A 23,475-nucleotide genomic window follows, 5' to 3' on the forward strand; every position below is an offset into this window, starting at 1 on the left:
CTGCCCTTGAGTATTTGTCCCACCTGTCGAGCAAAGAGGATGTAGACCTCAGCTGCAAACTTGTAGCATTTGCTTTCATCCCTGGCTTCACACTTGCCAGATCCTTGGTTAATCTGTGTTCATCTACAGATTCGAGGTTGATGGAGGTCGAGAAATTGGCTTTTACCCCTGCAGGAGCATAGAAGAGGCTTTCTGGCTAAGATGGAGTTACAATGGTTGTCAGGGTTCTGTGCCCCTGGTGCCTTGTATTTATTAGTTGACTTGATTGTGTGGTTTCAGGCCCATCCATTGTCTTGAATGCATCTTTGGTAGTGTTTTACACTGATATTCTGAGCTGTGGCTCCGCTTATAGGCAGAAGTCTCAGTGGCTAGTTGCCTTGGATTGTGCGTTGCCTAACTTCAGGGTGTACTGTTTATATAGACTGCGTTGTGAATGGGTCACGCCTCCCTAATTGTGTAGCAGTGCTTTGTTGTGTCTAGATAAGGGGAAGAGAAGTTATTTAAACTCTGACTGTGTGCCTCAAGCTAGTGGTTTATATTATTTACTTCATTTGATAATCTCAGTAATTCTCTGAGGTAAATGCATTGTTCTTCTTGTTTACAGATGAGAAGACTGAAGGTTCGGTGAAGCTAGTGAGTGGTGCCTTGGAATTAGAGCTTGGGTCTGACTGAAGTCCGTGCTTCTTTCCCACTCCCAGCTGTTTCCCAGCATGGTCATAGACTTCAGGTCTTGCGTGTCATCTTATTTCCATGGCTTTCTTGGCCTTGTCTGATTTGACTTATCTGCCTGGCCGCCCTGTGTCAGTAACCTCAGGATCCTTAGCCTGGCTGAGGCTCAGGAATGTGTCCTGCTTCAGAGATGCTCTAGAGTCATTTTTTTCCCATCTAAAATTTATTTTTGTGTTTAGCAGGAGGCAACGATATAACTGTAGCTAGTCATTTTAAAGGATAAGTCAGCTCTGGATTTGTTGGGCTGCTTTTCTCACTCCAGCTCCCATAATGTTCTCAGTAGGACAGAGGCTGGGGATGGCTCACTGAAGATGAGCTGGGGTGAAAAAGACATTAGATCTGAGCTTGGGTGATGAGATGCAATTCCTTCATCCTTTCTGAGTTGCATGGCTGCTAGGGTTGTTTGGCTCTTTGTAAATTAGAATTTAATGTCCCTTTGCCAGGGACCCATGGTTCTTGTTTTCTCTTTTAGGAGAGGACATGCCTCTTCACTTGGGGTGTCTGGAGCTGCTGACCTTAGAGTGGGAAGGGCTTTTCCTTCCTGGAGTTGTCAGGGGTGTGTGTGGTGTGGGAGAAGGCTGTGTCAGGCAGAGTCTGGGGGAAGGCAGGAGGGGAGTGGGGGGTGTGTATTCACTGCCTCACTTGCTTTTCAGTACTCTTTCCTTCCTTCCTTTCTCTTGGCAGCTCTGCAGTCCTGTTTGAGAAGTAGGATCTAAGTAACAGAAGGCCTCTGGACCCACCTAGCTTGTGCTTCAACTCCCCCAGACTGCTTGCAGGTCCTGAATTCTGTTCCCTCTGTCCTTTCCATCCCTAGAAAAGAGGGACGATGTCCGTTGTGTCTTCTCTGCTCCATGTTTACCTCCTCATCGTTTCAAGGCTCAGTGTATCGATATATAAAATATATATTTAATTTTGAATACACTGGGTCTTTGTTGTGGCATGTGGGCTTCTCCAGCTGTTGCACGGCTGTCTGGTTGTGGTGTGCAGGCTTAGTTGCTCCACAGCGTGTGGAATCTTAGGGCCCTGACCAGGGATCAAACCAGCATCCCCTGCATTGAAAGGCAGATTCTTGACCACTGGACCACCAGGGGAGTCCCTTAAGACTCAGTTTAGATGTTACCTCTTCAGTGACTTGCCTGTAAGTGCTTCTCTCTGTGGAGGTAGGCACCCCTACTTTTGTGCCCCCACGGCACTCTGTACAGGCCTCTGTTGTACCATGTTCCTCACTGCTTCCCTGTCCACATCTTGAGCCTCTTTAGAGCAAGCGTCTGAGTTGGTTTCATCTCTCTTTAGCAGGCACAGGGCCAGAGGGAGACTAGAATATCAAGAAATTTGAACTGAACTGCATTGATGCCTGAATTAGATGGTTGTACAACTATCTTGTGTACCTCCATAAACTAAAAAAGGATTCTCTTGCATAATTCACTGTATTGTGTTATCTTCTAAGCCCCATAGTCTTTCAAACATGCACCGCAGTAGCTGATTTCCAGAGAGAACAGTGTCGTGCTCTATAGATGTTATCTTTGTCTGCTTTGCCCTTCACCTTACAGTGTTCTTCTAGGCCCCTGGGCCTGATCCAGGGAATGAATAGGGAGGAAATGCCAGAAATGAGCCACTCTTGGCATCCTGAATCCTTGATTTGCAGGTTTGGTCTTGTGGGGCAGTGCAAGGTGAGAAAATGGAAATGAACCTGTTCCCTGTAATAGTGGCTGAACTGCCCACCATCACTGTTGCTGCAGCAGCCACAGCCCTGAGGCACTCACTCCCCTTACTGTCTTCTGGGTCTGAGACAATCAGTTCTTCTACATTAGCTCACTTGGCTCACCCTGAGATTTCTCACAGGACTGAGAGCCTGAAACAAGTCCTATTACACTTGTTTTTCTACCATCGTCAGGCCACAGACTGAGAGTGTTTATTCCTATCCCTTCATTTTATAGGGGATGAAATTGAAGTTCACAGTGACATGGGAACTAGCTCATGGTCATGTGACTAGTAAGTGTCAGTTGAGGCTAGACACCGGTCATCCAGCTCCCTGCAGAGCGTTCTCTTCCCTGTGCCTCGTTGCCTCTAATATCAGTTTCCTCTTTCTATTTGTAATTCCTGTAGATTGTGAACTTGGTGGGGGTGAGGGAGCCAGGAAACTTGATATCTTTTCCTTCTGTCACTCCCTCCTCCTGCACAGGCTGGGCAGAGAAGACATTCAGGGAAGATGTGGTGAAGTACTGAACAGAAACCTAAATTGGCCCAGGAAGACCTCATGGGCTAAGCCAGAGGAGACTAAAGAAAGAAGATCCCTCCCAGTTTCACTGGAATATCTTTGGTTTTGGTGATGATTCCTGTGGTTTGGCTTTCCTAGTGTTAAACGCACCCTTGGCTGGAGCATGGAAGAGGTGTGGTTTGTAACCCTGGTGTTTTATCTGGTGAAAGCCAGATCTGTAATGAAACTTTTGGGAAAATACCACGTCTCAGCCCGCTGAGGATGCCTTCAGGTTTTCAGGACCCTCCCTTGCTCTCCAGTAGCAATCACAGGACATAGAGATGAGGTGCAGCCTTGCTGGCTCCATTACAAGTAGATAACATTGCTTGAGTGCTTACTGTGATTTAGGAAACTGTTTTAGGTATTTCAAAATTCTTTTAATCCTCACAATCCTCTATGAGAAGTTACTACAATTTTTTCAAGCCTTTCAAATTGACTTTATTGAGATATAGTTTACATAGAGTAAAATGCTCTCATTTTAAGTGTTCAGTTTGAGTTTTGATAAATATATACAGCTCTAAAAATATATATACCTCCCCTGCAATCGAGGTACAGAATGCTTCCATCAGTGGGTACTATTATTGTCTTCATTCTACAAGGAGGAATCTGAGATACAGAGACTTAAAGGATTTGTTCAAGGTCTCATGGCTTGTGATAGAACCAGGATTTGAACCTAGGCTGTTTGACTCCAGAGCCCATGTTCTTAACTGCTGTGCTATTCTGCCTTCCATCTCTTCTTTCGTGGTCCAGCCATTGCCTGCCTTGCCCTGGTGCATTAAGTAATTAAGTGCATTAAGGAGTAAGATGACATAGGCTTAAAGTCTAAGCCCTAAAGGGGTCTGGAGGAGCACAAAGCCCAGAGGTAGGCAGTGGGGAGGGATGAGACAGCTATAAGTACCCTTAGAATCTCAAGACCAGAGTAGGCAGAACTACTATGCCCAGCCTTTGCCTCTCCAGGCCTATGAAGAGTGGGGTGGACTAGCGAGCCTGCTAACAAGGGTATAATATAGTGTCTGAAAAAGGGCCTGGCTCCAAGGCTCACAGAACAAGATATAGAAATATAGATGATAAGACACAGTAGTCTCACGTGCTCTGAGACTGCTGTCTGTGGTAGGCTACAGCGAGAGGCACTGGGCACTGTAAGGGCACCATGGACAGGCCAGAGCATATGTAAAGGAGGTGAGGTGGAGAGGGGCCTTGAAATCTAGTGCTTTGAAGAGTTGAAGGAGCCAGGTTTGGAATTCCTGGAGAAAAAGTAATCATTGTCTTCCTGTCCTTGAAAGGCTGTTCTTTGGAAGAGGAAAAAAAAATCTTATTTTTCTGTGTGGCTTCAGAAGGCATAACCAGAGCCTTTTGGGTGGACCAGTGTAGCATATTTTGGAAAAATTAAAGTGCAGTGAATATGAAATACCTCATCAGCTTGTCATTTGCTTGAAATACAAATAAGGTCAAATGTCTTTCCAATATTAAGATTAATCTCTTGAATGACTGAACTTATCAGGAAATTTAGTATGTTTCTCTTGGGGCTTTTTGTCCCTACTCTTTCTCTTTGTCAAACTATTCAAGAAATCTAAGGGTTCAGGCTTAGTTCCAGATAGAGGACTAGAGAATTGTATTGTTCTGGTTGTGGGCCCCATATTTTAGCTTCTGCTGATGATAACACAGTGTGGCTTTTAAAAACGGACTTTGCACGGAATGTTGTTTCCTTATTTAGTATAGCTGCGGGGACTTGGTTCTGCCTAATGACAGTGGTTCTTTGAGGAAGGATGATAGTTCTCCTTAAGTGTCATTTGGCCTAGGCTCTGCGGTGCTTGACCCCTCCAAGTCATGTCCATATGTACTCATCCACTGGAGAAGGGAGGCCGTTCAGTCTCTGGTTGGCTGGGTCTTGAAGTGTTTCATAGCCAGCCTTCTTCCATGATCATTTGGGTTATGGTATTGAGTTTGGAACACCCATTCGGACGTTCTCTTTCCTCAGGAGTGAGTACTTACTGTAGGCTGTTACTGCCTCTTTCTTCCTTTAACTTGACTTAAAATCTCAGTCAGTCTGAGAAATTCTAATAGTATTGAACCTCAAAGGAAAGGTGGTCAAGGTTTCAGTCTTTGTTCCTGGGGGACTTTGAACCCTGTGTATATTCATTTTCATTTTCCCCAGTTTTGCCTACCAAAGGGTATTGGGGATGGTCTTTGCCAAGTCACAGATCCTGTTGCATCCTTTTCCTTAAAGGTGAAATGTGCCTACTTGCCTTATATTTATTTAGTTAATGGGGGCTAAAAAAGCCCCTCAGGAACAGTGATGTGCCCCAAGATGACTTGATGTTTCTAAGACAGAGAGGGGCTGATAACTTTTAAAATGGCCATTTTCCTCTAACTAAAGTAGTTTGAATTGTTGTTTAATCTGGTCCTTAATACACAAGGAAGATTTTTTTGAAGTACTGTAACTCCTGGTCGTTGGAGTGGGCCACACAGAGATAGCGCTTTGACATTACAGCTGTTAAAAAGAGACTAGCTACCTAGGGCCACTGTGAGGAAATGCTGAATTCCTTAATATGATAAGACCACCATCCAGAATAAGTAAGGTTAGCATTAGAAGATGTAAGAAGGGGCAGCTGGACCATGTCATCTGAGCCTCAATCTTGAAACCGTTTCCTCCATGGAGCGACTCTTACTAAACATCTGTGCTGTTAATACCACCGTACTCGCTTCAGGAAGGTACCTCTTTCCTTTTATGTTTAGGTCCAAGTTGAGTATAGGAACTTTTTTTTTTTACACTATCATGTAACTGGGCCTCCCTGGTGGCTCAGACAGTAAAGCGTCTGCCTGCAATGCAGGAGACCTGGGTTCAATTCCTGGGTTGGGAAGATCCCCTGGAGAAGGAAATGGCAATCCACTCCAGCACTCTTGCCTGGAAAATCCCATGGATGGAGGAACCTGATAGGCTAATGTAACTGAGTCCTACACAAAATTTAGACAACAATTTTTTATAGACTCAGACATGGCAATAGGACTCTAAACATAATTATTGAAACTAGAGAGGCTGGCTTATAAAATGCTGTTTGATATCTGAGGCTCTCAGAAGATCAGTAGTGCCATGACAGTTATCTGGTCATGGGATGGAAGAAAGATGACAAATGGATGTGGGTTAGGATGCATTTCATCTGAAAAGCACTTCTAGCTCTGAGATTCTATGAGTCTTCTAGGCTTTTCCATCCTGCAAATTCTAGAACTGACTTTGGGCAGTGATTTCTGGAAATCTTACGGGCCCAACAGGGGGTCAGTAAAGTGGGTGATATGATACAGTTGAGGCTACCACTGACCTCACTTCCCCGTTTTTCCCCTCAGCTGCTCTCTCCTTAAGCCAGAGAAATGCAGATATGAAATAGAGCCTCTTGTGTTTTGTATGGGGCTTCCCTGGTGGCTCAGTGGTAAAGAATCTGCCTGCAATGCAGGAGCCACAGGAGACACAGGTTTGATCCCTGGATTGGGAAGACCCCCTGAAGTAGGAAATGGCAATCTACTCCAATATTCTTGCTTATAAAGTTCCATGGGCAGAGGAGCCTGGTGGGCTACAGTGAATGGGGCTGCAAAGAGTCAGACACAACTGAGCGACTGAGCCGCTGTGTTATGTATGTTTTACACAGTTAAGAAAACCCACAGCCTTGTATTTTGTCCATGATGTTGCTCTGTCTTCTCATTTGACAACTTAAACAGCTTGTGAAATGGGCAAGAAAGTGCTCATTAAACTCTTTTTCAGTTCGGTTCAGTTGCTCAGTCGTGTCCAACTCTTTGCTATCCCATGGACTGCAGCATGCCAGGCCTCCCTGTCCATCACCAACTCCCGGAGTCTACCCAAGCTCATGTCCGTTGAGTCGGTGATGCCATCCAACCATCTCATCCTCTGTCGTCCCCTTCTCCTCCTGCCCTCAATCTTTCCCAGCATCAGGGTCTTTTCAAATGAGTCAGTTCTTTGCATGAGGTGGCCAAAGTATTGGAGTTTCAGCTTCAACATCAGTCCTTCCAGTGAACACTCATGACTAATCGCCTTTAGGATGGACTGGTTGGATCTCCTTGCACTCCACGGGACTCTCAAGAGTCTTCTCCAACGCCACAGTTCAAAAGCGTCAATTCTTTGGTGCTCAGCTTTCTTTATAGTCCAACTCTCACATCCATACATGACTACTGGAAAAACCATAGCCTTGACTAGACAGACCTTTGTTGGCAAAGTAATGTCTCTGCTTTTTAATATGCTGTCTAGGTTGGTCATAACTTTTCTTCCAAAGAGAAAGCATCTTTTAATTTCATGGCTGCAATCACCATCTGCAGTGATTTTGGAGCCCCCCAAAATAAAGCTACTCTTTCCACTGTTTCCGCATTTATTTGCCATGAAGTGATGGGACCGGATGCCATGATCTTCGTTTTCTGAATGCTGAGTTTTAAGCCAACTTTTTCACTCTCTTTCACTTTTATCAAGAGGCTTTTTAGTTCTTCTTCACTTTCTGCCATAAGGGTGGTGTCATCTGCATATCTGAGGTTATTGATATTTCTCTGGGCAATCTTGATTCCAGCTTGTGCTTCCTCCAGCCCAGCGTTTCTCATGATGTACTCCACATATAAGTTAAATAAGCAGGGTGACAATATACAGCCTTGACGGACTCCTTTCCTGATTTGGAACCAGTGTGTTGTTCCATGTCCACTTCTAACTGTTGCTTCCTGACCTGCATATAGGTTTCTCAAGAGGCAGGTCAGGTGGTCTGGGATTCCCATCTCTTTCAGAATTTTCCACAGTTTCTTGTGATCCACACAGTCAAAGGCTTTGGCATAGTCAATAAAGCAGAAATAGATGTTTTTCTGGAACTCTCTTGCTTTTTCCATGATCCAGCGGATGTTGGCAATTTGATCTCTGGTTCCTCTGCCTTTTCTAAAACCAGCTTCAACATCTGGAAGTTCATGGTTCACGTATTGCTGAAGCCTGGCTTGGAGAATTTTGAGATTACTTTGCTAGCATGTGAGATGAGTGCAATTGTGGGGTAGTTTGAGCATTCATGGCATTGCCTTTCTTTGGGATTGGAATGAAAACTGACCTTTCCCAATCCCTTGGCCACCACTGAGTTTTCCACATTTGCTGGCATATTGAGTGCAGCACTTTCACAGCATCATCTTTTAGGATTTGAAATAGCTCAACTGGAATTCCATCACCTCCACTACCTTTGTTCATAGTGATGCTTCCTAAAGTCCACTTGACTTCACATTCTAGGATGTCTGGCTCTAGGTCAGTGATCACACCATCATGATTATCTGGGTTGTGAAGATCTTTTTTGTAAACTCTTTTTTTAAAACTCTTTTTTAACCTCTTTTAGAGGTGAAGAAATTGAGGTCCAGAGAAGTTAAGCAACTTGCTTGTTTGAATTACATGCTGCTGCTGCTGCTGCTGCTAAGTCGCTTCAGTCGTGTCCGACTCTCTGCAACCCCATAGACGGCAGGCCATCAGGCTCCCCCGTCCCTGGGATTCTCCAGGCAACAACACTGGAGTGGGTTGCCATTTCCTTCTCCAGTGCATGAAAGTGAAAAGTGAAAGTGAAGTCGCTCAGTCATGTCCGACTCTTAGCGACCCCATGGACTGCAGCCTACCAGGCTCCTCCGTCCATGGGACTTTCCAGGCAAGAGTACTGGAGTGGGGTGCCATTGCCTTCTCTGGAATTACATGCTAGACAACTGTTATCCTTAGTACTTTTAATACATATTGTTGAATAAGTGAATGAAGCAGAACTGGAGTCTACATTCTGTTTCCTTGGCCAGTATTTTGCTACTGTGTTATTCTGAGCCCTCTGGGTCCTTTCTGTGAGCAACTTTAGGACTGGCTGGGTTCTGCTGGCCTTTCCTTTGGGATTCCCTCATTCCATAGCTGAATCTGTGTGCACTCGTTGTAGAGCATCATCCCAATTGTGTTCCCTACAAAGTGAGAAGGGAAAAACACTCCACCCACTGTGATTCTTTTTTTGTTACTTGTTTTCTGGGATCTTCATGTTATTGCTGACAAGAGTGACTCATAGACTTCACTATGTTATTTTCTTGGTTAAGGGAACTTTTTTCTTAGCTCTAGAAGAAATTAATTAATACTTATGTGTGATTAAGGCACAGGTGTTCAGCAGCTTTACCCAGAACACAAGAATCCTCTCTTCTAGCTAAGGCCAGACAGATTGCTTTGGTTTGGTAAAATTTTGTAGCCACTGTGTGCTTAGCTATGTGTCAGGTATTATATAGGGGAAGTCCTTGGGGTAAGAGGCTCAGAGTTCAGCTGGAGAGATAAAGCACATCTATAAACAAGAAAATAATGTGAGGCAGTTTTTAATAAAATACAAAAATCAAATTGTATACCTACAAATATTTAAACATGGAAAATAAGTCCTAGGGGCTTAGAAGGTATAGTGTGTAGAAAGAGTGTGTGCTTTAGTATTATGGGCCATTGACAAGTTAACCCTCTGAACTATTAATACTTTTTTCTTTGATATGGGCATAGTAATAGCAGTCTTATAAGGTTGTGAAGATCAAATGATGTTTAATGAGTCTAAAGTACCTGCATAATGTCTGATATATGGTAGTATAAAACCAGTGGTAATTCCCTCCTCCCCTTTTCCAGGAGGCTTCCTAGAGGAGCTAAGCCTGAAAGGTTGATTTGGATTTGGGGGCAGGAAAGAGTGGAAGAAGGGTGATGGGAAAAGGAGTCATGGGAATGGTCAGGTCCCGTGAATCTATCAGTCTGGTGGGGGTGGAGGGCACGTGAAAGAAGCAATGAGGAGTAAAGCTAAAGAAACTGAAGTTTAGGCTTTATTTAAAGGACATGTTGTCATGGGAAGGGAAGGTTTTTTTGTTTTTTGGAGCTCTGTATACTGGTGTGTATATATGTATGGAAAAGCCCTTTTTATAGTCTGCAGTGTAGTATAGTAGCTAGGAGTTTGGGTCTGGAGCCAGATTACCTGTCTCTAAATGCTACCACTTAGTTTGCTTCTCTGTGCCTTAGTTTCTTGATCTGAAAACTGGAGGTGATAATAATGATATCTTGTAAGGTTGTTGTGATGAATGAGATAAAAAGTAAAGAGTGCTAGAATAGTAATTGTCACTTAGTACTACATACATGTTAGCTGCTGTAATTATTGTTGTTTGTTGTTTTTCTGGTTGCTAAGTTGTATCCGACTCTTTGCAACCCCATGAACCGTAGTAGCCGGCCAGTCTCCTCTGTCCATGGGATTTCTCGGGCAAGAATACTGGAGTTGGTTACCATTTCCTTCTCCAGTAATTATTGTAACTATTGTTTAAATGAAAGAAGACTTTTTGAAAATAGTACTCCCTTTGATACACTGATCAACTTTGATAATTAAAAAAAAGGCTGATCTATTAACTGAGGGATTGGCATCTGTACTTTGAAGACCTCTGTTCTAGTTAATGAAGAGTCATCAGTGTGGTGAACCTGCAAAAGTGGTGATAAGCAAGATCTGATTGGGAGGTGCAGTCTGAAGGAGAGAGAGGAGAATTGGCAGTGGGCTTGGAATGTGGAGCTTGGGCTTGGGTTTTAGGGTGTGTCCACATGAAATCATCTAGGATAATAGATTTGTTGCATTTGGAGGCAATTCTTGGTAGAGTTAGGCAGTAGAAGTGTAGGCCTTGGGCAGCCTTGTCAAAGAACTTGAGTTCTGGTGAGGGAAAGGCACAGTACCCACAGTAAACAGTGTTGCCTTAGAAAAAATACGACTGCACATTTTTATGAGTAAGTAAATGTCCGAATAAAATAGGATGATGGAGGACTGTAGGAAACTGGAAGGTGTCCCCAGAGGACATAGTAGGTGGATTGGGCTTGAAGGTTGGTTAGGATATGATTACTGCAGACTTCAGGGAGGTGAGAATGGATATAGAATATGATCAAGTTAGGAGCCAAACTTGGACCCAGTTTCTCTATTCCAGAGCATCGCTCCTTAACTAGCCACTTGTTTCCAGACTGTGTGTGGCGGTCTCATCATGTGAACTGCAAAAGTAGCTCCCATTTTCCGAGAAGTGTGGTCTGTGGTGCTCAGGTGGCACCTTGCTAGCTTCTTTGCAGATTTTCAAGTCCCACAAGGGCCAGGCTGAACTGGCATTCTGTGGGGCTGGAGTGGGATATGGAAAAGGTGTAGTTACTCTCTTCCATTTGGATAGGGCTTCAGGAAAGGATCTGAGGACCTGTTCCTCCCTGCCCCGCCCCATGCTTTTTTCCAGCACTGCCTGTGCTGTGTGCCTAGGCGGGGCCTTGCTGGAACATGGGTTTGGTGATGGGGCAGTAGGGTGGCAGGGACTACCAAATTTGGAGCTTCCCTTGAATGAACTGTGGTTTGGTATGAGTTGTTTGCTTTGCTCTGTGTTTATGAAGCATTAAAAGGACTTTTGTTTTCATCTTTGGCTTGCTCAAGGTTAAATCACTAAAGGTTGCATTTGAATGGAACAATTTTTCATATTGGCTGGCTTTAAGTTTTAAGTCTTAAGACCATTAATGGTGGTATCCACCAGCAGAGCTCTTTGTGAGATAAGGTGGCTCTGGTTTCTGTGGGAGGCTGTATGCAAGGCAGGAAGAAGTGTGTGAGGGCAAGATAGAGAAGCCTCTTGCAGAGTCTCAAGCTTATGCTCAGAGCTTTGGGTCTGTTTGCGTGCAGGGTTGAGCTTGGGCCATTACAGAGTTTGATGAGCTTTACCTGAAGGAGATGCCCCAGAGGGGTAATATAGTTTTTGAAGCATCCAGGGCTATAGCGTATTCCTTTTATCCCAAGGCAACACCTCTACTAGGAATCTAGGCCACGCTGCACGGCTTAGCAGAGTCCTAACCACTGGAAATCCAGGGAATTCCCAACCTAGGACTCTCTAGTTTGCCCTTAGAGACCTCTCCAGTCCTGTCTGTGCAGGACTCAAGCATCCAGCATTCCAGTATCCAGATGTTCCATATTCTCTAAGGCCAAGTCAATGGCCAATCATTCTTCTCTGGGAAGCCTTTCCTTGCCCCTTAAAGGAGAATTTCTCATCTTGCTTCCACAGAAACTTGGTATTTCCCTTGATTGTAGCCCTTTTTTTATATCCTGATTGCCTGCTGTCTCCACTAGAAGGTAAGGTTTTGTTCTTGTTTTTCTGGTAAATCTATTGATTTTTTTTTTTATAAAAAAAGATTATTTACTGCTGAACATAGCTCTTTCCAAAAGGAACCTCAGGCCAACTCAAGTTTCTAAAAAAATTTTCTGAAATAGATGAAAAAATTTATCAAGAACAAACATACCTTTCCTTCATGCTTCCTTTCTGTGTAACTCACATAGTTATATTACTAAGACTTGAAGAACACAAATTATCACTTGTATGTATAAAACTCACATAGGCGTTAGAAGCAAATGAGTTAGTGAAAAGATGGCTTTGTCTACAACAATGGAGCATAAACTAAAACTTAGGCTTTTTGAAGGCAGAAGTTGTTGTTTTGTGTATATGTGTGTGTCTAGCACCTGAGTTGTATACAAGGTAAACATCAATAATGAGGAATAAATCAATGAATGATTTAAGATTTTTTGGTGGATTTTTAGTTCTTTTCCTTATTAAAAGCTCAAGACCTTAACTGCATTGATTTTGTGATTGGGCCTCAGGCTGGGGTTAAATTTGATGTCTCCTGTGCAGACTTAAGAATCATTTGAAATGTTCTCCCCTAATAGGGTGTTTCTCCCTGGCCTTTCCTTTTTGCAGCATTTCTCTCTTTTCTTTAATTGCCATTAAACATCTGCATTCTGAGGATGAACTGATGGAGGAGACTGTTTCCCTGAGGACATGGTGTCTAATAGCAGTCAAGGCTTTGTGGTTGAATAACTCACTGATTGAATCACTGACTTTGAGGCATCAAGGGAGGGAGCGGGTATATGTAAGGAGAGTTCAAGAACTCTATGTGCACGTAGAGTGAGTGGTGGAGGGAATGGAGTGGTAGGAGTGATGGTAAGATGAAAAGAGAGTGTTCAGAGAAATCTAGAGTTTTAAACTCTTCCTCAGTACCATGTTTTGGGTTTTCCTGATCAGAGTCAGAGTAGGTTAGTAGAAAGAGCAGAAGTCAAGAGACTTGACTTTCTTCTGCCACTAGCTCATATCTAGGACAAATTGCTGCTACTCTATTGTTCTCATTTTTATTTGTCAAGTGTAATTGGGAATCTCTGCCCTGCCTAATTCCCTTGACTGTAATGAGGATTGGTGAGATGTTGGATGAGAAAGCTCTGCAGAACAGAGGTGCCATTATCAAAGCAGGAGATAAGTATAATGTCTGTGGTCACCGTTCAAATCTTTTCTCACCAGAGTCTTGTCTCTGGAGGAACCAACTGTTGTAGCCCAGTTCTTGATGTTCAGGTTTCTCTGACCTTTCTGTGCTCTCCAGCCTCTTGATAGTCATTCTTCATTACAGTTGTCCCAGCAAGGCCCTCCATTGCCTCTGGCCTCCCTCTGTCAGAGCCCTAACCGAGGTGCCTTGGCATTGCCTATTTGGAAGTGGCTGTTAAGAGTATAGGCTCTAAATAGGGAACCCTCCTACACTGTTGGTGGGAATGTACATTGGTGCAGCCACTATGAAAACAGTATGGAGGTTCCTAAAAAAACTAAAAATAGAGTTGCCATATGATCCAGCAATCTCACTCCTGGGAATATATCCAGACAAAACTATACTTCAAAAAGATACATGCACCTCTATGTTCATAGCAGCACTATACACAATAGTCAAGACATGAAAACAACCTAATTGTCCATCAAAAGATCAATGGATGAAGAAGATGTGGTGCATATATACAATGGAATATTACCCAGCCATAAAAGGAATGAAATAATGCCATTTACAGCAACATGGATGGGCCTAGAGATTATTATACTAAGTGAAGTCAGTCAGAAAAAGATAAATATCATATGATATCACTTATATGTGGAATATAAAGTAGGATATAAATGAACTTATTTACAAAACAGACTAACTGATGTAGAGAACCATATGTGGTTGCCAAGGGAGGGTTGGGAGAGAGATGGCTTGAAAGTTTGGGGTTAGCAGATACAAACTATTATGTACAGAATGGATGAACAATGAGGTTCTTCTGTATAGCACAGGGAACTAGTATATTCAATATCCTGGGATAAATCATCATTGAAAAGAATATGTAAAAGAATATATGTATAACTGAATCACATTGCTGTAAAGTAGAAATGAACACAACACTGTAAATCAACTATACTCGATAAATTTAAAAAAAGAAGAGTATGAGGTGTAGAGTCAAGCTGCCTGGGTTTGAATCCTTACTTTTACAACTTACTTGCTGTGTGCTCTTAAGCAAGTTACTCAGTCTCTCTGTGCCTTGTTTTCCTATCTGTACATGAGGAAAATAATAGTAATGATGTCGGAATTCCATGGCAGTCCAGTGGTTGAGACTCAGTGCTTTCACCACTGTGGCCAGGTTTAATCCTTCGTAGGGGAATGACGATCCTGCAAGCCATGCAGCATGACCAAAAACAGAAAAACAAAAACAAAACCGTAACCACTTCACTAAGTTCCTGTGTAAATTAAATGCAGCAGTATACGTGGAGAGCTTAGAATAGCACTTGCCATATTAGTAAGCATTCAAAATTGTTATGTGTTGTTACAATAATTACTTAACTCTCAATCTCTGATTGGAATGCCAGTAGGCCAGGAGCATATCCATTTCCTCATTGTATCCCATAGGATTGGAGCAGCAGACATTTGCTAAGAATTTCTGGAAGGAGAGTTTAAGTGTGAATACTGGATTCCCTGGTGGCTAGGCGGTAAACAATCCACCTGCAATGCAGGAGATGTGGGTTGGGTCAGGAAGATCCCCTCGAGTGGGAAATGGCAACACGTTTCAGAATTCCTGCCTGGGAAATCCCATGGACAGGGAAGCCTGGTGGGCTACAGTCCATGGGGTTGCAAAGAGTTGGACACAACTGAGCAACTAAACAACAACAATTTGATTTGCCATATATAATACTAACTTTGTGACTGTGACCAAGAGACTTGTCTTCTCTGAGCCCTAGTTTCCTCATCTGTTAAATGGCAATCATGGTCCTTGTCATGCAGGGCTGATGTGAAGATTGAATATATATGAACTGCTAGGAATTGTATAAATATAATTCCCTCCATACCCATGAGCTGTGTAGAATGGGGGCCCAGGAATCTGCCAATTACTATTGTACCCCTTAGTGGCCTAGTGAGCCGAGGATTGCTCCTGCAGTGATGTTTTCTGGATATTTTGACTTAGGACAGAAGAAAGAACCATTACCTTGGGATTTCCCTTAGTGTTTCCGGCCTTTTCTGTCTGTTTTCCCTGATTGTTCTCCTTTGGATTCTAAGTTCCTAGAATAGCCATAATATTTTTCTACCTCTTAGTTTCCCAAAGTCTTAAGCAACCAGACCACTTTTGTTTTGGCTCCTCTAAGCTTACTCTGTTTGGCCCTTGTCATTCTTCATTAGCTATTAGTATATCCTGCTTATTTTCAGTTTCCTGACACGTTGTATTTTTTTTCAAGGCCAAAATAGCACCCAAATCATCTGAGGCAGAGCCCTTTATCTTGCTCACTCTAACTAGTGAGCATAGTGGCCTGTGAGGTAGAAGACCCGAGTTCCAGTGCTGGCTGTGACACAAGTCTAGCTGTGTGACCTTGGGCAAGGCTCTTTCCCTCTCTGGGGCTCAGATACTTCATCGTTAAAGTGAAGGATTTGAACCAAGTAAGTGGTTTCTAAGGATCTTTGAATTCTATGGTGTGAGTTTGGTCAAGTCATTTTTCTTTTGGGGGGTAGTCTTAGCTTCCTCATCTGTAAAACTAAGTGGGTTAGCCTGAGTAATTTATAGTCAGTTCTAGGCCTTAGTCTTTCCTTTTTTTTTTTCTGCCTGTATTACTTTCTGGAGCATTTCTGTGACAGTTAGCAGCTGTGGACAGGAAACGCTTGAACACTTCTAACTTGGCAAAGATTGCTACTCCCTCTGAACCTCATCCCAGCCCATTTCCTGTGTTTACAGCGTTTGGGTTTTTTGCTTAGTGACAGGCCTGACAGGTCATACTCCAGTTCTGTCTCCATAGCCTGGTGCAGGGTAGACCCAAGTGAGTACTAATTTGGAAGTTGAGAGACAGGATTTCAGTCTCCACTCAGCTGTGTGACCTTAGGCAAATAACCTTGCCTCTTAGGGTTCAATATCTTCATCTGTAAAACCAAAGAATTTAACTAGTGAGTCTTTCTGGCTCTGATATTATAGGGTATGGATATTTGCCTCCTTTTTTTAATTCCCCCTGAAGCACCCTTTGTTTAGCCTGTTTTTTCCACATACTCCACCCTGGAAGGGACCCTGGGGAGCTCCCTTCAGATTTTCCATGTGAGATAAAATAAGAGTAAGAAAGAAAGTCAAACCAGCATCTCAGGCCCAAACTGGCAGCAAAAAGGAGTTGAGGTGGAAGGCTGGTGTGACTGAATTGCCTAACAAACCAGCTGTATGGTGGGTAACCAAGTGGGCACCAATATGTATTTATTCTTATTAAGATTCTGTAGATAGATAATATCCCAGTTCCACCCCTACTTTCACCATTTATGTGACTTGAGTAGATCATGTAGTGTATCTGGGCTTCAGCTTCCTCATCTTTTATTGGGAATGATAAAGGTACCAATTCACAGAATAATAAAAGAGACACCATGTGTAGAAGTCACAGCATAGTTCCTGTCTTGTTCATCCTCCCTTTCTCCCTTAGGTAGTTATAATGTCCTTAATTCTGTTCTTGTGGAAATAGTGGTAGGACTCTCAAGTCCCACTCCAGAGGAGCTAACAGGCCACCTGGGATATAATTCAATTATGAGCAGAAGAAACCTTATGAGGTGGTGCCTGGCCCAGACTGGGCTCAGTGCTCTGACCTGGAGTGGTTCAAGAAGCTTTCCTGGTGGAGATGGACTTTCCCTGGGCCTTGAAGGGCTAGCAAGCCTTAAACATGAATAGCTGGGGGGAGAGTAGGGGTAGCTACCCACCTGTATCCTCTGTCAAGCTGGCATGTTGGATAGGTCAGTTTCACATACATCTCTTCCTTCTCCCTTCAGCTAGGTAGTTATTATTCAAGAGATTTAAGTTTTTAAGAGAAAAAAAATTTTAAGGCAGTAAGAAGACATAACATTTATCTAGACCAAACTAGTTTTACTTCAATCAGTGGGCAAGGTAAAGTTTGCTTGCATAATTTTAAACACTTAGAACATTATGGTTTTTATGCCACATTTTACAGATGAAGAAACAGTGCCTCAAAAGGTTGAACAACTTTTTCAGGTCAATGTTAACAAGTTACAATGACAAGTCAAAGGAGTTCTTCATGATAATTGAGTATAGTCAAAGCTGGGTTAGGAGATATGTATAATTTAGCAGTTCTCAGTTCTGTTTATTCACCCAAGTTTTCAGTAATCTGTAATAGTGCTTAATTTTCTGAGATGGCTATCTTATTCCTGGCTTGCACCCTATATTCACCTCTTGCTTTTAGTAGAAATTTCCAATTCTCTAAATCTCCAGTTCTACTGTTGACTTAAATTCTACCACCTTACCTAAACTTAGAACCCTTAATTCTTTTCCCAAATATTGATCAAGCACGTACTATATGCTATATATACCTAGAGATAGATGCAAATACTGGTTTATGTTTGGATCTTTTAGTGTAGTAATTAGACAGTTAGACAAAAACCACTTGGTAGTAATCAAACGCTTACTATGTGCCATGCTTTATTGGAAGTATACGTTAGATGTAGTAACTCACTTAATTTGCCCAACTTTATGAGGTAGGTACATATTATTTTCTACTTGTTTTAAGATAATGAAATGAGATGACTTCCCTGGTGGTCCAGTGGTTAGGACTCTGTGCTTCCACTGCAGGGTCCTGGGTTTGATCCCTTGTTGGGGAACTCTGTAGGATTTCCACAAGCTGTGCAGTGCAACAACAACAACAAAAAACAACAATGAAAGTGAAATGAGGCATCAAGAGGTTGTCATTGGTCTAAGTGTGATAGAGGGCAGCACAGGGGTTACGAGAACACAAGAGGGGCTCTAGTATAACCCGAGGAGATTCAGTGCAGAGACCTGTTAGAGGAACTGGAAAAAGCCTGAATAGAATCTTGAAACTTGAGTAGGAGTTAGTCAGGTGAAGAATGGGGCAAGGATATTGCAGGCAGAGGGTACATCATGTACAGAGCTGCAATGTGAGTCTGCTTTTTTATTTTATTTATGTAATTGAAAATGGTTTAGTGTGGTGGGAGCGTGGGGTGTGTGTGAGTGAGTGGTGAGGGATAAGGCTAGAGAACTTGGTTAGGGACTGCCTCTTGAGGAGCCTTGTGTGATTTGTTTTTTTATATTCATTATATGAGCCATAGGTTTTCACTGGTTTCCAGTCTTGGAGATTTGAAGCCCTGTAAAGGTCCTTGAGGAGTGTCTTGTGAATCCATGTTATTTCCACAGTCATTTTTCAGTTGGGGGTTACTAAAAGTACAACTATTATTTATGCAGCTTTTTTGAATTACTCATTAAAAAAAAGCTAGGAATCACAGTTGTAGGAACTTGGGAGCATTACAAAGAATTTTTTTAATTAAAATTTTTGTTGAGATAATTATGGATTTATTTGTGATTTTAAGAAATAATATAGGAAGATCACTGGGAAACTTTGTGCAACTTCCCCCACAGTAGCATTTTGATAAACTGTAGTATATCACAACCAGAATATTGACATTAGCACAACCCACTGATCTTGTTCAGATTTCCTCAGTTTTACATGTACTTGTGTGTGTGTATTTGTGTGTACCAAGTTCTAGTCTGACACCATAAGGGTCATTCATATTGTTGTTCTAGTTTTTTTTTTTTTTAACTGCCCACATGGCTTGTGAGATCTTAGTTTCCCAAGTGGGGATGGAACCTGGGCCCTTGGCAGTTAATGCACTGAGTCCTAACCACCGGACCACCAGAGAGTTCCTTCATGTTGTCCTTCTATAATCACACCCTTCCCTCCCATTCCCTTCCATGTCCCTAATCCCTCGACTCTTCATTTCTAAAATTCTGTCCTTTAAAAAATGTTATATAAATAGAATCATGAGTTTGTAACCTTTTGGAATTGGCTCTTTTTGCTCAGCATAATTCCCTGGGACTTCACCCAAGTAGTTATGTGAATCATCCCTTCATTCCTGTTTATTGCTGAGTAGTATGTAAGTACTAGAGTGTAAACGAATGAAGGACATACAGACCTATTCCAGTTTTTGGCTATTACATGTAAAGCTTCTGTGAATATTTGTGTACAGGTTTTTATGGTAACCTGTGAGTGATTTGATTCAAGACTGTGGTCTGGTCAGATCTGAATTTTAGAAAAATTATACTGACTGCTTTGGTAGAGGATGAGTTTAAGGGAAACTATAGCAGAGATGGAGAAATCAGTGAGGAAGCTACTGTAGTAACCCTGGCAAGACTCATCGAGACCTGAGCTCTGTTCTCTATGAGATGGAATGTGCTTTGCCAGAGAGGCCCTTCCTCAGAAATCGCATCAGGCTTGTGCACATGAGGGTGATATCAGGGTCGGGGAGCCTGGACTGTGAGGAGCCTAAGGCACACTCATTCCTCGTAGTCCCTGTTCACAGGAACAGCTCCGCTACCATAGCTGAGAACTGCGTCGGGTGAGGAAGGGCTGTGAACCTGGTTCTTGGCATGATCCTCAGACTGCCAGGGTTTTCAGTAGGTGTTCTTGATTATCTTCTCTCAAGAAAATAGGAAGGGGGGTCAGTTAGCTTCTTGTATTGTCCAAGTGGTGGCTTACATGGGGCAGAAAGATGGTGAGAAGCTCTTTCCTAGTCCCAGTCTCTTTTGGAGCCTAGGAATGTGTTCTCTGGTAAGCCAGCCAGCAGTGGGTCTGGGAGACTTGAGGATGACCTCTTATTGCTATGGAAACTGGAATCCACATTGTTTTTACCCCACGCCATGGTGTGCCTGGCTCCTCAGTGTTTATATCTTCAAGGCATTTATCACTGTGCTCTTGGGGCTGCTGTGATAAGCACTGATTGTTAGGAGCCAGCCCAGCTTCTGAACCCGAGGGTGTAATCCTAGAGGATCCACTAATAGGCTGCACATCTGCCCTGGGCACTGTGCAGAGTCCCTATCTGGGCAGGTCCTTGGAACTTACTCCAGCATTGTTAGAAAACTCTTCCTAGCAGAACACTCTTTTGAGTTGTTTGTAATTATTTTTTTGGCCATCTCAGACCCTGACAAGTACTGGCCAGGACACAGGAATGTTTGGGTCAGGCTCCAGGTCAGAGAATTTGGGGTGGCTTTTGAACAAATGTGTGTTGAATTTCTCTGGGACTGTCATGCTTCTTGGCTCAGATACCTTTAGAATGCAAAGAGTGTAAAGACCTATGCTGTTTAGGACCCCAGAGCTGAGAAAGCAGATCTTCCAAGTCAGTCCACAGCTTTCAGTTGTCACTAGGCCAGGTACTGTGTTGCCCAGCCCTAATCCAGAAACAAGGGACGCCAGAAAAATCAGACTCCTCTTGCTGTAGTTGGGAACATCAGACTCACAGGTAAAAAGCAAAGACCAGAGAAGTGACAAATGAATGACTGATATTTTAATAGGGGTTTACTGTTTGTAAAGAACTTTACTGATTTTTCAGACAAGAAAATTAATCCTTAGAAGTAGTCAGAGTATAAGAAAGTTGAATTCAAAGACCTACGTCTACCACCTCTGTTATTCAGTATATATTTTAATAATTCGGGGTAAGAATGGAGGGCACCCAGGAGTATACACTGGGAGTCAGAACAACAAGAAGGCTCCTGCACCAGAAGCCTCAGTTATTGAGGTCATGGGCTGCTTTGTGGGGACTAACTTTGAGGATTAGCCATCTTACTCTGGAAAGAGGCTTCTTGTTAGATCAAAATTTGAAGAAAAGAATACTGGGAGGAGGAAGATGGTAGAAATGGGACACAAAGGGGTGACTAAGTGCCCTCCTAGTGTCTTTTAAACTTTGTTTCTAAGTCCTAGTAGAGAAGGGGTCTTTGGCTAGTGCTGGGCACTGAAGAAGTTAAGGCAAACCCAGGAAGTTCTGTTTTACTCTTCTTGGGGAGTGGCACAAGCTCAGTTAAGGCTTCTGTGATTGCCCTTAATAGACAAAAAGAACCTGATGGAACCCTCCTGCCCACCCTCCACCCCCTGCTTTGTTGGCCATGGAGAGTAAGAGTTAGTAGTTTTAAGAAGCCCTCTTGCAAAGGCTCATCTTGTCTATCAGCCATAATCTTGCCACATACATGGCATAGATGTTGGTGAGGGCTCTCCCGCAAGTCAGAATGGCTCTCATTAAAAAGATGACAACAAATGCTGGAGAGGGTGTGGAGAAAAGGAAACCCTGCTACACTGTGAGTGGGAATGTAAGTTGGTGCAGTCGCTATGGAGAACAGTATGGTGGTTCTTGAAAAAACTAAAATAGAGTTGTCATGTGACCCAGCAATCCCACTCCTGGGTGTATATCTAGAAAAAAACTAAAATTCAAAAAGATACATGCACCTCTATGTCGATAGCAGCACTTTTAGCAATAGCCAAGGTATGGGAGCAACCTAAATGTCCATTGACAGATGAATGGATAGAGAAGATGTGGTATACATATGCAATGGAATACTGCTCCTGCTAAGTCACTTCAGTCGTGTCCGACTCTGTGCAACCCCATAGACGGCAGCCCACCAGGCGCCCCCGTCCCTGGGATTCTCCAGGCAAGAACACTGGAGTGGCTTGCCATTTCCTTCTCCAATGCATGAAAGTGAAAAGTGAAAGTGAAGTCGCTTAGTCATATCCGACTGTTCACGACCCCATGGACTGCAGCCTACCAGACTCCTCCATCCATGGGATTTTCCAGGCAAGAGTACTGGAGTGGGGTGCCATCGTCTTTTCTGAATGGAATACTACTCAGCCATAAAAAAGAATGAAGTAATGCCATTTGTAGCAACCTGGATGGACTAGAAGTTATCACACTAAGTGAAGTAAGTCAAAAAGAGAAAGACATACCATATGATATCACTTATACATATAAGGTATGACACAAATGAACTTATCTATGAAACGGAAACAGATTCACAGACATAGAGAACAGGCTTGTGTGTGTCAAGGGGAAGGAGGGTGGGGGATGGATAGATTGGGAATTTGGGGTTAGCAGAATCAAACGGTTATATATAGGATGTAGGATAGCTAAACAATGAGGTCCTGTTGTAAAGAACAGGGAACTATGTTCAATATCCTGTGTTAAACCATAAAATTATGTGTGTGTATATATATATATAAACCATAAAATTATATGTGTGTATATATATATATATAACTGAACTATTTAGCTATACAGCAGAAATCAATACAACATTGTAAATCAACTATACTTCAATGAAATAAATTAAAAAAAGAATTTAGTGAATCTTCTAATCTGATTCTGACACTGCTTTGCCAGCCCACCTAGGGCAAAACAAACCCATTTCATGGCCTCAGTTTCCTACTCTCGTTGTAAAGTGAGCAGTGGCCCTTAATGCCAACCAAAGCTCTTCTAACTCTGCCATGTAGAGTTAGAGTTTGATGAGGGATCCCAATATCCGTTACACCTGTTCTTTGCCAGGACCTTTTGCACAACTGGCAAAAAAACCCCCCTTTGACTTGGAGTCTTTTAATAAATCAAATTGTGTGAGACGCTGTGCTCCTCGCTCTTGGGTTGCTTTGCTTGGATAGCCTTTGCTTCTACCCCCGCCGTCTTCTGCCTGTTGTTCAGGCTGTGCCGTCTCCTGTCACTCTGGTCTCTTGACCCTGTACCATATTCTACTTCATGTCTTTGTAACACATGAATTATGCTCATTCTAGTACTTTCTGTGAGCAAGGACTGTATTTGTTCATCTCTGATTTTGCTCCTTCGTGTAGCAAATTCTTTTGGGTATTTGGGTATTTATTCTTCTGGGTATTTATTTGCTTATTCAACAGATGTTTATTGAAGCCCAACTTTTGTACTAGGTGCTAGAAGCTAGGATTCAGCCATGAAGATAGCCATGATTCCTGCTGCAGTGGCGCTTACAGTGTAGTGAAGAAGACAAATATTTAGCAAAGTATCACATAATCATGATTGTGAAAAATGTTAGAAATGAAAAGTACAGAGTACTTTGGGGGATATATAATGTGGGCCTAAACTAGTTTGGGAAAGAAGATGAATCAAAGAAGATTCTTGGAAGACGAAAATGTTTAAGCTGAGACTAGCAGTATGAGTCACAATGTGCACCTTAAGAAAGAGAAGAGTCTTTCATACAAAAGGAATTCTAGGTGGATTTTAACCTGGGCTAGACATTAGCATCACCAAATAAAGAGTATATGAAGCAACTGGACTGGTGCCTCATCCTTGTGCTTACTGATGGGAGTATAAAGTGATATGACTGCTTTGGAAAACAGTTTGT

The 23,475-nt window shown here is 42.7% G+C and overlaps 1 protein-coding gene across 4 annotated transcripts in view; it reads left to right on the forward strand.

The window, feature by feature from the left end:
* Nucleotides 1-23,475, forward strand: part of STIM1 (stromal interaction molecule 1) — a 204,945-nt gene that overhangs the window by 80,092 nt on the left and 101,378 nt on the right. Inside the window, exon 1 of one of the 4 annotated variants that reach the window (XM_070383827.1) lies at nucleotides 12,058-12,108. The exons of the other annotated variants lie outside the window; for them this stretch is intronic. The gene's annotated coding sequence lies outside the window, so the exon portion shown is untranslated. Of the gene's footprint in view, nucleotides 1-12,057; nucleotides 12,109-23,475 lie in introns of those variants that run through there. 4 annotated transcript variants of the gene reach the window in all.

This window comes from Bos mutus, chromosome 15 (assembly GCF_027580195.1).
Source record: "Bos mutus isolate GX-2022 chromosome 15, NWIPB_WYAK_1.1, whole genome shotgun sequence".
In the NCBI taxonomy this organism is placed as follows: Eukaryota; Metazoa; Chordata; class Mammalia; order Artiodactyla; family Bovidae; genus Bos; species Bos mutus.